General features: G+C 40.7%; 1 pseudogene; it reads left to right on the top strand.

Annotated features, from left to right (window-relative positions):
• The first annotated feature begins 1,083 nt into the window (after positions 1 to 1,083).
• LOC122076160 lies at positions 1,084 to 2,932 on the top strand (annotated as a pseudogene).
• The last annotated feature ends 10,901 nt before the right edge of the window (positions 2,933 to 13,833 follow it).

Here is a 13,833-nt window from a genome sequence, read left to right as displayed (position 1 = left end):
ACCTAATAAAGAAATTAAACCTGAAGCTAATGAGCATGATAGATCATATTTTTGTTGCAAAACTTCATATATTTTCGTATAATTATCTCATAGAGAAATGCAAGGTGAAGGAGCCATGTATCCATGTGGACTAGGTCGGATGATGTTGAAGGTATCTCGTACCAAAAGAAACTCAAGACAATGGTTTTTTCAAATGTCCTGCAAATGAAACCCATGTAGGACATTTCATATGGGTGTTTAGACAACCACCCTCTGATGAGGATATTGATGAGCGCAAATATGATAATGGTTTCAAGAATGACTTTCGTAAATATCAATCGCAAGGAAACATGGCGAAATATTTCATATTTGACGTAACAATTGTTTTGTTGATATGGAACTTGATCATATCAATTATTCTTGTTTATGTCTTATTTCGACTCTAACAATTTGTGTAATAATAGCTTCCATGTCTCAGAATTTATTATAAAACCATTGACAATCTTTAGATTTTATTTAAAAATCACAACTTCGGCACCCGTGGTGAAGATGACATTTTATGTAATGGCATTTTATGTAAATATTAGTTTCTAACATAAACGATTTTGTTAAGTGCAAACCATAAAAGTTTCTATTTCTTTCAAGTTACAAAATCATTTTTTTTTTTTGTTGCCATACAACATTTAAGACGCATAATCACTTAAAAAAACAGACAAAAAAAATGTGCCAAACCCATAATCAAGTTTAAAAAACATAGTCGTTATAATACAGAGCCATATAATGCCAAGATTAATTGTTTTTTAATCGATTTAGTATGTATAATTAGTTCGATGACTATATTTGTATAATCGATTTTAATCAATTCAAAATCAATAATTTAAACGGATATCCTTTATTAAAACTAAAGAGAGAAAAACTCTGTATGTCTAGTGTTCCAACATCCACGCACTGCAACCCCTACTTGTTACTTGGAGTCAAAGAAATAGAATCTTAAAAGGTAATTTTAAAAATACTAATACCTACAGGCATATTTACAAATCAAAGGGAAAAGATAAATTATTCCATTTTCTTTATTGTGAACATAAGGACAGCAATTGGTGTAATCGGAGTAGTAGCCAATTTTGTTCCTGAATGAAGATATCAAACTCTTTATGTTTTTTGGTAAAAGATACCAAAACTCTGGGGAAGAAAGTAGTTGGAGACACCTGCTCCAAGTACCCACACATAATAGATTTTTTTATTTTTTTTTTGTATTTACTCATTTAGGTCTGCACCTAATTTGACTATTGTTCCCAAGTGTTCATACCACGAGAACCACAACTCTGTTGGATTGAGTCCAGCTCCACCGGAAATAATGGCAGTTTCCGGTGAGATTCAAACCCATCCTCACATAGCTATCCTCCCAAGTTCCGGCATGGGTCATCTCTTACCCACCGTAAACTACCGAGTCACGTTCATCATCACTCATCCAATTGTCTCCCTCGCTGAGTCACGCCTCGTGACTCGCTTACTATCGGCCTTCCCTCTTGCGGTCACTCCAAAGGAGTTCCATATCCTCCCACTCGATCCATCATCCACCACCAACTCCGACGTACTTCCTCCAACGTGAAGCATTACGCCGCTCCGCCCACCTTCTCGCTCCACTCCTCACTTCCGCCCCTTTCTCTGCTCTCGTCACCGACATGTTCTTAGCCTTTACCGTTATCCCTATCACCCACGATCTTCAAATCCCTAGTTACATCCTCTTCTCTTCCTCAGCCAAAATGTTATGTCTTTGCCTAATTTCCTGCCCTTGTTGGTGTTAATCTCAGTGATGAAATCAACATCCCCGGTATACCGCCTCTACCCAAAAACCTCTCTCCCGCCGCTTCTTCTAGATCAGACTAGTCTCTTCGCTACCCAGTTCATTGAAAATGGTGAAGCACTTGTCAGATCAGACGGGATTCTCATTAACACATTCGGATCTCTGGAAGCTGAGACGGTGGCGGCGCTGAACGAGGGAAAAATAATAAATGGACTACCGCCAGTGATACCGATCGGACCACTGGTTCCGCGCGAATGTGAGTCGGAGCAAGGTGGATGTGGATCGGTAATGGAATGGCTGGATGGGCAGGAGAAGGGTTCGGTCACGTACGTGAGCTTCGGGAGTCGGACGGCGATGTCGAGGGAGCAGATCAGGGAGATTGGTGAAGGATTGGTGAGGAGTGGGTGTGGGTTCTTGTGGGTGGTGAAGGAGAAAAAGGTCGATAGGGAAGAGGAAGAGGGAGTCGAAGAGGTGGTGGGTGAGGGTCATTGGTTGATGGAGAGAGGTTGGTGGTGAAGAAGTGGGTCGACCAGGTGGCGATACTGAGTCATTTGGTGGTCGGTGGGTTTGTGAGTCACTGCGGGTGGAACTCGGTGACGGAGGCGGCGTGGCATGGGGTGAGGATGATGGCGTGGCCGCAGGGTGCAGACCAGAGGATAAATGCTGAGGTGGTGGAGATGAATGGGCTCGGGGTGTGGATGAGAAGTTGGGGACGGGGAGTTGGTGGTGAGGTGGTGAAGGCGAAGAAGATAGAGGAGAAGGTCAGAGAGATGACGGGGGATGAGCAGCTGAGGTGCAGGCGGCGAAGGTTAAAGACAAGGCGAGGAAGGCTGCTCGGTTGGGTGGGAGCCCTCACAAAGAACTGTTGGGCTTTGTTGGATGGGTTACAACATAATATTAATTAATGGGGCAGGTTCTGAGTGTCATATTCATTTGTTATTTCATTCATCTTTCCATAAAAGTAGGTTGGGTGATGAATTATCTTAGAGATAGACGTAATGCATATAAGATATTTTGGCTTGATCGATTTATATGGTACATCAAAAGTAAATAGTCGGTACTTTACTATAATTGATCGTTATAAGCTTGTAATTGATTTGTAGTGGTGTGTCAGGTTTGACAATCGATGTCAATTATAATTAGTCATAACCTGTCAATCTTTTTGCATGGATCTTCACGCTTGCCCTTACTTGGAATTTTCATGTAATTAACAATTTTTTGGGATGAAGTATTGGGCTTAACATCTAGAAATTTTTTTGGTTAAAATGTGGAGAACCAAGCGATCATTATTCAATAAATGTAGATAAAATAGAGTGCAAAGGTGCTCCATGGTAGTAGTGATCATAGATCGCAGGCCAAAGCCCCCATACAACAAACAGTGCTTTCATAGGACCAATGAGTAGTAGTAGGGCGTGCCTACTTGAACTCACAACCAGTCGACCTCCTTTCAGAATGGATAATCTGTTAAGTTTGTCTCGAATTCTTGACCCATTTTGAAGATTGACCCGATCCGACATATTTTGGTGGCGACCCGAATGGGAAATTTTCTGAGATCTGTGATGGAAGCAGAGTGGCCCAAGCCCGGAGCCCATCACTGATCTCGTATGGGGGTGCGGGGGCTATGCCCCCGCGGTATGGTTCGACCGGATCGACCGCGACCCGATGGGTCGAACCGCTACTTGGAGTATATATATAATGTATTGTTGCTTGTTGAGAGTCATTGTATTCTAGGGTTTTCACGAAGCTAGGGTTTCAGGGCGAGTTCTTCCTCGCCGCTGTTAGGGTGTAATCTCTCTTCTGCATAGTGAATCATCTTCTTCTTCGCCCGAGGACGTAGCACACCACCCTGGTGTGTGAATCTCGTTAAATCTCTGTGTCGTACGATTCTATTGTCTCTCTTTATTCGTGTTTCTTGGTGTTTGATCTAACAAACTGGTATCAGAGCTCTTGGTTACTTCGATCCATGGCTTCAACGAAATACGATATTGATAGGTTTGACGGCAACATCAGTTTCAGTTTATGGCAGGTTCGAATGATGGTTGTTCTCACGCAGCAGGGTTTGAAGAAAACCCTATTTGGGAAGGCGAAGAAACCTGCAACTATGTCCGATGATGATTGGAGCGATTTGGATGATAAAGCCCTTTCAGCTATTCAGTTGTGTCTTTCGAATGATGTTCTACAGGAAGTTCTCTCAGAGAAAACAATTGCAGAGTTATGGGTGAAGTTAGAGAACCTCTACCTCACCAAATCCCTCACCAATAGGTTGAGATTGAAGCAACAACTGTATACCCTTCATATGGGTGAAGGTACTTCTATTAAATCCCATATATCTGAGTTCAATTCTATTGTTACTGATTTGAAAAGGATAGATGTTAAAATAGACGATGAAGATTTGGCCCTATTATTGTTATGTTCTCTGCCTCCATCTTATAAGCACTTTAGGGATACCATGATTTATGGTAGAGAGACAATCTCTATTGAGGATGTGAAAACGAATCTGCAAAGCAAGCAGAAGATTGATGATGAATTGACAACTACCAATAAATCTGATGGTGTTGGTTTGGTAGCTAGAGGGAGAACGAATGAAAGGGGTTCATATGGTGACAAAAAGAAGGCTAGATCAAAATCTAAGCACAAGAATTTAACCTGCAATTACTGTAAGAAGAAGGGGCATATTAAATCTGAATGCTATAAGCTTTTAAATAAGCAGAAGGCAGGTGGTGGTGCTCAAAATCAACAGAAAAGAGATGATTCTGCAGAAGCCAGTATTGCTGAAGATGAGAGTGAGTCTGATATGCTTTTGGTGACTGATGATAAAGTTAGATCACAGGATGAATGGATTCTTGACTCTGGTTGTTCCTACCATATGTGTCCCAATCGTGAATGGTTCTCCACATACGAATCAGTTCGAGGTGGAGTTGTGTTGATGGGAAATAATGCTTCTTGTAAGACTATTGGAACGGGAATGATCAATATCAAGATGTATGATGGCATTATCAGAACCTTGTCCAATGTCAGGCATGTCCCTGATTTGAAGAAGAATCTCATCAGTTTAGGCACTCTTGATTCAAATGGGTGCAAGTATACAGCTGAAGGTGGAGTCATGAAGGTCAGCAAGGGAGTTCTCTTATTGATGAAAGGAATCAAGGTTGGCAGTTTGTATGTGTTGCAAGGTACTACAGTCACTGGGTCTGTTGCAACAGCTTCATCATCTATGTCTGAATCAGATGTCACAAATTTATGGCACATGAGGTTAGGCCATATGAGTGAAAGAGCGATGGCATCATTAAGTAAAAGGGGCTTGTTGTGTGGTCAGAGTACAGGAGCAATGGAGTTCTGTGAGCATTGTGTGTTTGGGAAGCAGAAAAGAGTTAGTTTCAGTACTGCTATTCACAGGACCAAGGGAACTTTGGACTACATTCATTCAGACCTATGGGGGCCCTCTAGGGTTGCTTCAAAGGGGGCTGGTGCAAGATACTTGCTTACTTTCATTGACGATTTCTCTAGGAAGGTTTGGGTCTATTTCTTGAAGCACAAAAATGAAGTATTTGTCACTTTCAAACAGTGGAAGAATTTGCTTGAGAAGCAGACCGGGAAACAAATTAAAAGGTTGAGAACCGATAATGGCCTAGAGTTTTGTGAAGGTGACTTTAATGAGTTCTGCAAAAATGAAGGTATTGCAAGACACCATACAGTTGTTAAAACACCCCAGCAGAATGGAGTGGCAGAGCGTATGAATAGAACCTTGTTAGAAAAGGCAAGGTGTATGTTATCAAATGCAGGATTGGGCAAGGAGTTCTGGGCAGAAGCAGTTAACACAGCAACCTTGTTGGTGAATCGATCTCCTTGCACAGCTATTGAGTGCAAGACTCCAGAAGAAGTTTGGTCAGGTAAACCTGCAGACTACTCAAATTTAAAAGTATTTGGATGTCCTGCTTATGCACATGTAAATGAAGGGAAGTTGGAACCTAGGGCTAAGAAATGCATTTTTCTTGGGTATGGATCTGGAGTGAAAGGATACAGGTTGTGGTGTTCTGATCCAAAGTCTCCAAAATTTCTTATTAGCAGAGATGTTACTTTTGATGAATCTGCTATATTGCATCCTAGGAAAGAAGTTCCTATTCATCGTGATGAAGGTCAAGGAAAATCTAGAGAGAAGGTGGAGTTTGAAATTGGTAGTTTATCTTCAAACAAAGCACAATCTACTTTAGTTCAGTTGCCTACTTTTACTGAAGGAGATGATGCTCAAGAGAATCAAGAAGAAGAGCGGTACAGCATTGCCAAGGATAGACCAAGGAGGAATATTAGACAACCACAAAAGTATGGGCATGCTGAATTTGTTGCTTATGCATTGTCTGTTGCAGATACAATTGAAAATAGTGAGCCTGCAACATATTCTGAAGCTGTTGCTTCAATTGATTCTACAAAATGGTTGATTGCCATGAATGAGGAGATCGAATCTCTTCATAAAAATCAGACTTGGGAGCTTGTGAAGCCGAGAACAGGGAAGAAAATTGTTGGTTGCAAATGGGTCTTCAAGAAGAAGGAATCTGCCTCAGGTGTTGAAGATGCTAGGTACAAGGCACGTTTAGTTGCAAAGGGCTACAGTCAGGTACAAGGAATTGATTTTAATGATGTTTTCTCACCTGTTGTTAAGCATAGTTCTATTCGTGTCCTACTTGCTTTAGTTGCTATGCATGATTTGGAGTTGGAGCAACTTGATGTGAAAACAGCATTCTTGCATGGTGAACTAGAAGAACAGATTTATATGCATCAACCTGAAGGGTTTGTTATTGAAGGTAAGGAGGACCATGTATGCTTGTTGAAGAAGTCCCTATATGGTTTGAAACAGTCTCCTAGACAGTGGTATAAAAGGTTTGATTCAGTTATAGCTAGTTTTGGATACTCCAGGTGTCAATATGACTGTTGTGTTTATTTCAGAAAGCTCTCTGATGGGTCTTTCATATATTTGTTGCTTTATGTTGATGATATGTTGATTGCAGCAAAAGATAGGAATGAGGTCAATAGGTTGAAGGAACAATTAAGTTCTGAATTTGAGATGAAAGATTTGGGGGCAGCAAGGAAGATCCTTGGTATGGAGATCAAGAGGGATAGAAAAGCAGGGAAGCTGTGGCTATCTCAACAAAAGTACACTGAGAAGGTATTGAATCGTTTTGGCATGAAAGATGCCAAACCTGTAACTACTCCTCTTGCATCTCATTTTAGACTTTCAACTGCTCTATCACCTAAGACAGATGAAGAGGTGGAGTACATGTCACGTGTTCCATACTCTAGTGCAGTTGGCTCCGTTATGTATGCTATGGTTTGCACTCGTCCTGACATTTCACAAGCTGTCAGTGTGGTGAGCAGATATTTGTCATGTCCAGGTAAAGCTCATTGGGAAGCAGTGAAGTGGATACTTAGGTACTTGAAAGGGACCTCTGGTGTTTGTTTGGAGTTTGGGAGGAATGGTGATAGTTTATCTGGTTATGTTGATTCAGATTATGCAGGTGATCTTGACAAGAGAAGGTCACTCACAGGCTATGTATTTACTCTTGGAGGAAGTACGGTTAGTTGGAAAGCTACTTTACAAGCTACAGTTGCATTATCTACCACTGAAGCAGAGTATATGGCAGTGACTGAGGCAATTAAAGAAGCTATTTGGCTTAGAGGTTTGTTGGGAGAACTCAGCATGGATCATGGGGTGACTGTTGTCCATTGTGATAGCCAGAGTGCTATTCACTTGACTAAAGATTCAATGTATCATGAGAGGACAAAGCACATTGATGTTCGGTATCATTTCATAAAAGAGATAATTGCTCAAGGTAATATTCAAGTGTTGAAGATTGGTACTGAAGACAATCCAGCTGATATGTTGACTAAGCCTTTATGTGTTGGTAAGTTCGAGCATTGCTTGAACTTACTTGGTGTTTGTCATGTTTGAGTTCAGCCCTTTGGAGGGCTATTGGAGAAGATGAAGATATTAGCTATTTGTTTATCTGTTGGAGGAGAATTCAAGGCAAGGTGGAGATCTGTTAAGTTTGTCTCGAATTCTTGACCCGTTTTGAAGATTGACCCGAGCCGACATATTTTGGTGGCGACTCGAATGGGAATTTTTTCTGAGATATGTGATGGAAGCAGAGGGCTTGGGCCTATCAGCCCATCACTGATCTCGTATCTCGTATGGGGGTGCGGGGGCGTAGCCCCCGCGGTATGGTTCGACCGGATCGACCGCGACCTGATGGGTCGAACCGCTATTTGGCGTATATATATATAATGTACTGTTGCTTGTTGAGAGTCATTGTATTCTAGGGTTTTCACGAAGCTAGGGTTTCAGGGCGAGTTCTTCCTCGCCGCTGCTAGGGTGTAATCTCTCTTCTGCATAGTGAATCATCTTCTTCTTCGCCCGAGGACGTAGCACACCACCCTGGTGTGTGAACCTCGTTAAATCTCTGTGTCGTACGGATCTATTGTCTCCCTTTATTCGTGTTTCTTGGTGTTTGTTCTAACAGCTACTAAGATCAATGGGTAGAATGAGGAGTTTGCTTTACTTTTACCTAAGAGACACTATGATTGTAAACTTACCCGATGATTTTTCAAAGGTCTCGAGCTTAGAGGTGTTAACAATGAGCATGGTGGAGCGAGACTACAAGAGGTTTCAATCACTCCCAATTAGCAAGAAAGGGTTTCCTTCTCAGCTTCAGAAGCTACTGTTAAGTTTGTCTCGAATTCTTGACCCATTTTGAAGATTGATCCGATCCGACATATTTTGGTGGCGACCCGAATGGGAAATTTTCTGAGATCTGTGATGGAAGCAGAGGGGTTGGGCAGCTAGGGTTATATATAAATGTACTGTTGTGTTAGATCAAACACCAAGAAACACGAATAAAGGGAGACAATAGATCCGTACGACACAGAGATTTAACGAGGTTCACACACCAGGGTGGTGTGCTACGTCCTCGGGCGAAGAAGAAGATGATTCACTATGCAGAAGATAAATTACACCCTAGCAGCGGCAAGGAAGAACTCGCCCTGAAACCCTAGCTTCGTGAAAACCCTAGAATACAATGACTTTCTCAACAAGCAACAGTACATTATATATATACTCCAAATCGCGGTTCGACCCATCGGGTCGCGGTCGATCCGGTCGAACCATACCGCGGGGGCTACGCCCCCGCACCCCCATACGAGATCAGTGATGGGCTCCGGCCCAAGCCCTCTGCTTCCATCACAGATCTCAGAAAATTTCCCATTCAAGTCGCCACCAAAATATATCGGATCGGGTCAATCTTCAAAACGGGTCAAGAATTCGAAACAGACTTAACATGTTGCTTGTTGAGAAAGTCATTGTATTCCAGGGTTTTCACGCAGCTAGGGTTTCAGGGCGAGTTTTTTTTTCTCGCCGCTGCTAAGGGTGTAATCTCTCTTCTGCATAGTGAATCATCTTCTTCTTCGCCCGAGGACGTAGCACACCACCCTGGTGTGTGAACCTCGTTAAATCTCTGTGTCGTACGGATCTATTGTCTCTTTATTATTCGTATTTCTTGGTGTTTGATCTAACATCTACATTTGGCACGTTACATGAACCTTGAATCTCTCCCAGAGCTTCCCTCCACTTTAACAAGCCTGGAAGTTAACCAGTGTTTTTCACTACAGAAAATTTCAGATCTATCACACTTGGAATGGTTGAAGGATTTATCACTTTCTGATTGCAAATCATTGACAAGTTTACCAGATTCGTCAAGCCTGATAAGATTGACGAAATTAGACATTACAGATTGTGAAAATCTAGAGGAAATTCACGGCCTCAAAGGAACAGAATCCTTGGAAGAGTTGGAAGTGGGAGATTGCCCCAAATTAACAAGGTTGCAGAATTTGTCTAACCTGAAAAGATTGAGGGAATTATGTATTACAAAATGTGAAAATCTAGAGGAATTTCATGGCTTGGAAGGAACAGAATCCTTGGAAAAGTTAAGAGTTGACGGTTGCCTCAAATTAACAGAGTTACCTGATATGTCAAACCTGAAAAAATTGAGTGCAGTACAAATTAGCAACTGTGTAAGTCTAGAGAAAATTACGAGAAGGAAGATACATGGGGAGAATCTTTAAAATCATTGGAAGTGTGGGATTGCGACAAATTAACAGAGGCAGTGAGGAAGATACATGGGCAGGTATTTTTTTATCTATATCTTTCTCTCCCTATCTTTCAACTTTAAATTGAGCTTTATATGTAGGTAGGAACGCTATAATAAGTAGAGGTTCCTCTTTATATGCAGGGAAGACTTCTTCATAGAAAATTTAGCAATGGTGGTCACGGAAGTAATATCAATCAAGACTCACCAGTTCTCTGTGTTGTTTTTGGATTCACTTCTAGAAATCAAGTGAAGTTTGAGGCAGGTGAGCTAGTAACCATCACTCTTATGATTCATGCTCATATCTGTTGGAGAGGAGAAATAAGAACGTGTTATCATTCCATTAGAATGAAGGACATTGAATTCACTAATGAGCGAGACATAATCTATATCCACCATTTCAAAGGGGGGTTTGATTTGCTTGGTTTTCCACTGAAAAGCAAAGATGCTATCGTGGGATTAAGTGTATCAATAATGGGTGTATTCACGCAGTCAGATTCTCGCGATTTCTATATGGGCGACTCCGGTGCCAAAATGAAAATTTTTGAGGTGTTGTTTGAAAACAAGGAATCAGAGCAGCTAAAACCTTACCAACAATCCAGTGCTATGTTAGTAGCAGATTTCTTCAGATGATCAGATGCTGACCATGATGATGAAGAGGTGGAGGAAGAAAAAGATGCCGACAAAGAGGAGGAGGAAGAAGGTGCTGATGATGATGAAGAAGAGGTGGAGGACAAAGAAGATGCCGACGAAGGGGAGGAAGAAGAAGATGATGAAGAGGTGAAGGAAGAAGAAGATATTGATGATGATAGAGAGGTGAAAGAGAAAGAAGATGATGATGAAGAGGTGAAGGAAGAAGAAGATATTGATGATGATAGAGAGGTGAAAGAGAAAGAAGATGATGATGAAGAGGTGAAGAGGTGAAGAAGAAAGAAGATGCTGACAATGATGAAGAGGTGGAGGAGGAGGAGGATTGCTTGAAGGCGGCAAGCAACTACGTGGAAGCTTGTCTTGATAAGGAGGACAAGAAGGCAGGTGGTTTAGGGGTATGTAATTGCTTTGTCGCAGTGAAAGCTGTCTAGGATGGTTTCTGCAACTGTTTCAGTAGAGGGTTTTTGTGATAATGGTCCTTCACTGATACATAGCCAGCCTGAGTTCAATAATTTTCTTAACTAACAATTGTTATGGTGGTTTTATTCTCCTGGCGAGATATGTTACTGGTGCTGGCAAAATTCCAAGCACAACCTTGAATCTATATACTTTCTAATCTAACATTTAAGAAATTCTCACATTATATATGTTTATTAATGCCCTCAGCTTGATCAATGTGTCACACAAGTCATTTCTTCAGGACGTACATCATACCATATCAACTAGTGGGATCGAGGTTGCACTAATCTCTCTGTTCCCAGTGCATGCATTTATAGTCTGAAGACATGGGACGATCTCTGCAACTCAGCTCTTCATGATGGGAAGAATAAGGACAGGAAAGATACAGAAACCGTAAGTTCTTTCTGCTAGGATATTATTTTCATGATTGCTTGTTGGGTCCTAAATTAGTTCCATTCACTTGATACTTTTAACTCAATAAGTTTTGGAGTTGGTAGAAAATGACCAGCATCTTAGAACATTTAGATTGTTCCTGTATTTGCTTCATGGTGTAGAATTTCTAGGCTTTGTAACAGGATTCAAACATAAAGCTCTTAGGTTTTTGAGAAGAATTTGATTTTGAATGCTACAGTTTGGGTTTTATTTGTTTTGAGTTCAAAGGCCTTGGATTGGGATTAAAAACTCTGTTTCGTTCTTAGCGAAAGAAGCATGAGGGCTTTCAATATAGTAAGTTATAAATATCTCATTATAGATTGAAGTATTCAAGGGTTTATGTTGAGGATATTGTGAACTAAGTTCAATTGTTTGTTGTTCATACAATGCTGTATAGGGTTAGAGTGAGCCTTGGTCTAAGCTTCCTACGGTACTCCTGAAATTCGTCATGTCCTGTCTGTGCCTCGAAGATCATGTCTGCTTGTCCTGTGTTTGTAAGTTGGTATCATCAAGTTCTTTGACTCTTCACAGGGCAAGTTCTATTTTGATGAAATCTCAGAGCTAAAGAGAACAGTTATCCACAGCAGCAAGATGGATGGGTGTTGTTTTCTCAAACTGACGATGTCATATTCTTATTTGATCTCTTCAGCAAGTCAATGATTGATCTTCCCTGTTACAATATATTTTCATTTTCTTCCATGAAAGTAGTTTTATCTTGTGAGCCCACATTCCCTGACTCTGTAGTTTTTGCAATTAAAAACTGAAGGGTTTTGCGGCCAAGGGATTTTGCAATTGCATTTATCATCCAGGGATCAAGATGAAATGGGTTGAAATGGGAAGCTTGAATGGTGTAACAGTGTTTGTCAGTTCTCACTCCTCTCTCAGCAACTGATGTGCCAACAATATCAAGGAACAGAGTCTACTTTCCAGAGCCTTGCTACTATGAAAATTCTTCCTATTTATATTCTCTCAATGAATGTAGGTACACCAAGCAATCCAAAGGCTGTTTGGATTGAACCACCTGGGATGTGTTTGGATTGAACCCCCTGAGATGAGTATCTTTGGTTTGAAGAGCTGTGTTAAATGTTTTGCATGTCTAGGGATTTCTGAAACTTCTATGTATCTGGTTTCTCTTTTTTGTGAAGGAAAAAATTTCTGTAAGCTGTTTCTGGTGGATAAGGTTAATACCTGGATCATTAATTGAGTATGAGTCGAATACTTTGCATTTGGTTTTCAAAGACTTATTATCTATTCTTAATGTCTAAAAACTGTGTACTCAGTTAGGTTGAAATTTAGGGCATATCTGTACCATGGAGAACCTATGACTAACAACCTACCCATTCATTCAAAGTCATGCTCCTACAGTGGGTCAGACTTTAGGAAACCCATTTTTAGTTGCCCTTATATCTGTGTATTTCAATGTCACGCGCGGTTCATCCTCCCATTTGAACTGTACACTAGTGAACCAGGCCCACCCCACCCCCAAAAAAATCATGGTTAGCTCATCTAGAAGTCATCTTTTACTTGGCACTTTTCTAATGGAAAAATATCATTTTTTACCTGGCATTTTTCTAATGGAAAACTCAGCAAGAATGGAGTCAGGTGTATAAAACACAGGCAGGGTTAGTGTCTTATTTACTTTGAAGCATTATGCAAGTACTCTATTCTTCCACCCTATCTTCTTGCATATGAGATTTGGTTGAGACTCAGACAGGTAGATCCTTTGAAAAAACAGCTTTAAGAAAAAAATGGTTGCATTGTTCCAGAGTATAGTTCCTTATTTTTTTTATGTTAGATTGCATGGTATAAATTCTAAGGAATATTTACCCAAAAAAAATTCTAAGGAATACATTGAGGTAAAACTTTCAATCATCTACTCCAGAACTATCCTGATAGAGTTAACTGAGATTCAGCAACATAAGTGATAGGCTTTTAACTTATCATGAGTGCTTTATTTCACCTTTTTTTTTTTTGGAGGGGAGGGGTGGACGGTGGAGTGAGGTTGGGGATGGTGGGGTTCAGTAACAGCTGTTCAATATTCTACTTCCATCTATTTTATGTGGAGCTTATGCTCTTTTAGGATGCATGTTAGGATTATATTGTTCTGTACGTGATATGGAAGACTGTAAAGTGAATTTAGTATTGAAGAAGGTGCAAGTCCACTGTAGATACATATTATTTTCTGTCTACTTGGGATTAGAAAGGAAAGGAGCCTCTCAATGCTGCTTCAAATACTTTGCTTGTTCCATGTAGATGTGGAAAGATGATATGATTATTCTGACAATTAAATGGATTGTAGTGTTTTCTGTTTTAGCTACATGTTAAATTCAGTGGCTCATTGCAACAACCTGGTCAATATTGTTTAGTTCTCTTCCT

The sequence above is a fragment of the Macadamia integrifolia genome, chromosome 4 (assembly GCF_013358625.1).
Source record: "Macadamia integrifolia cultivar HAES 741 chromosome 4, SCU_Mint_v3, whole genome shotgun sequence".
NCBI lineage: Eukaryota > Viridiplantae > Streptophyta > Magnoliopsida > Proteales > Proteaceae > Macadamia > Macadamia integrifolia.
This window is presented reverse-complemented; position numbering and strand designations above follow the sequence as displayed.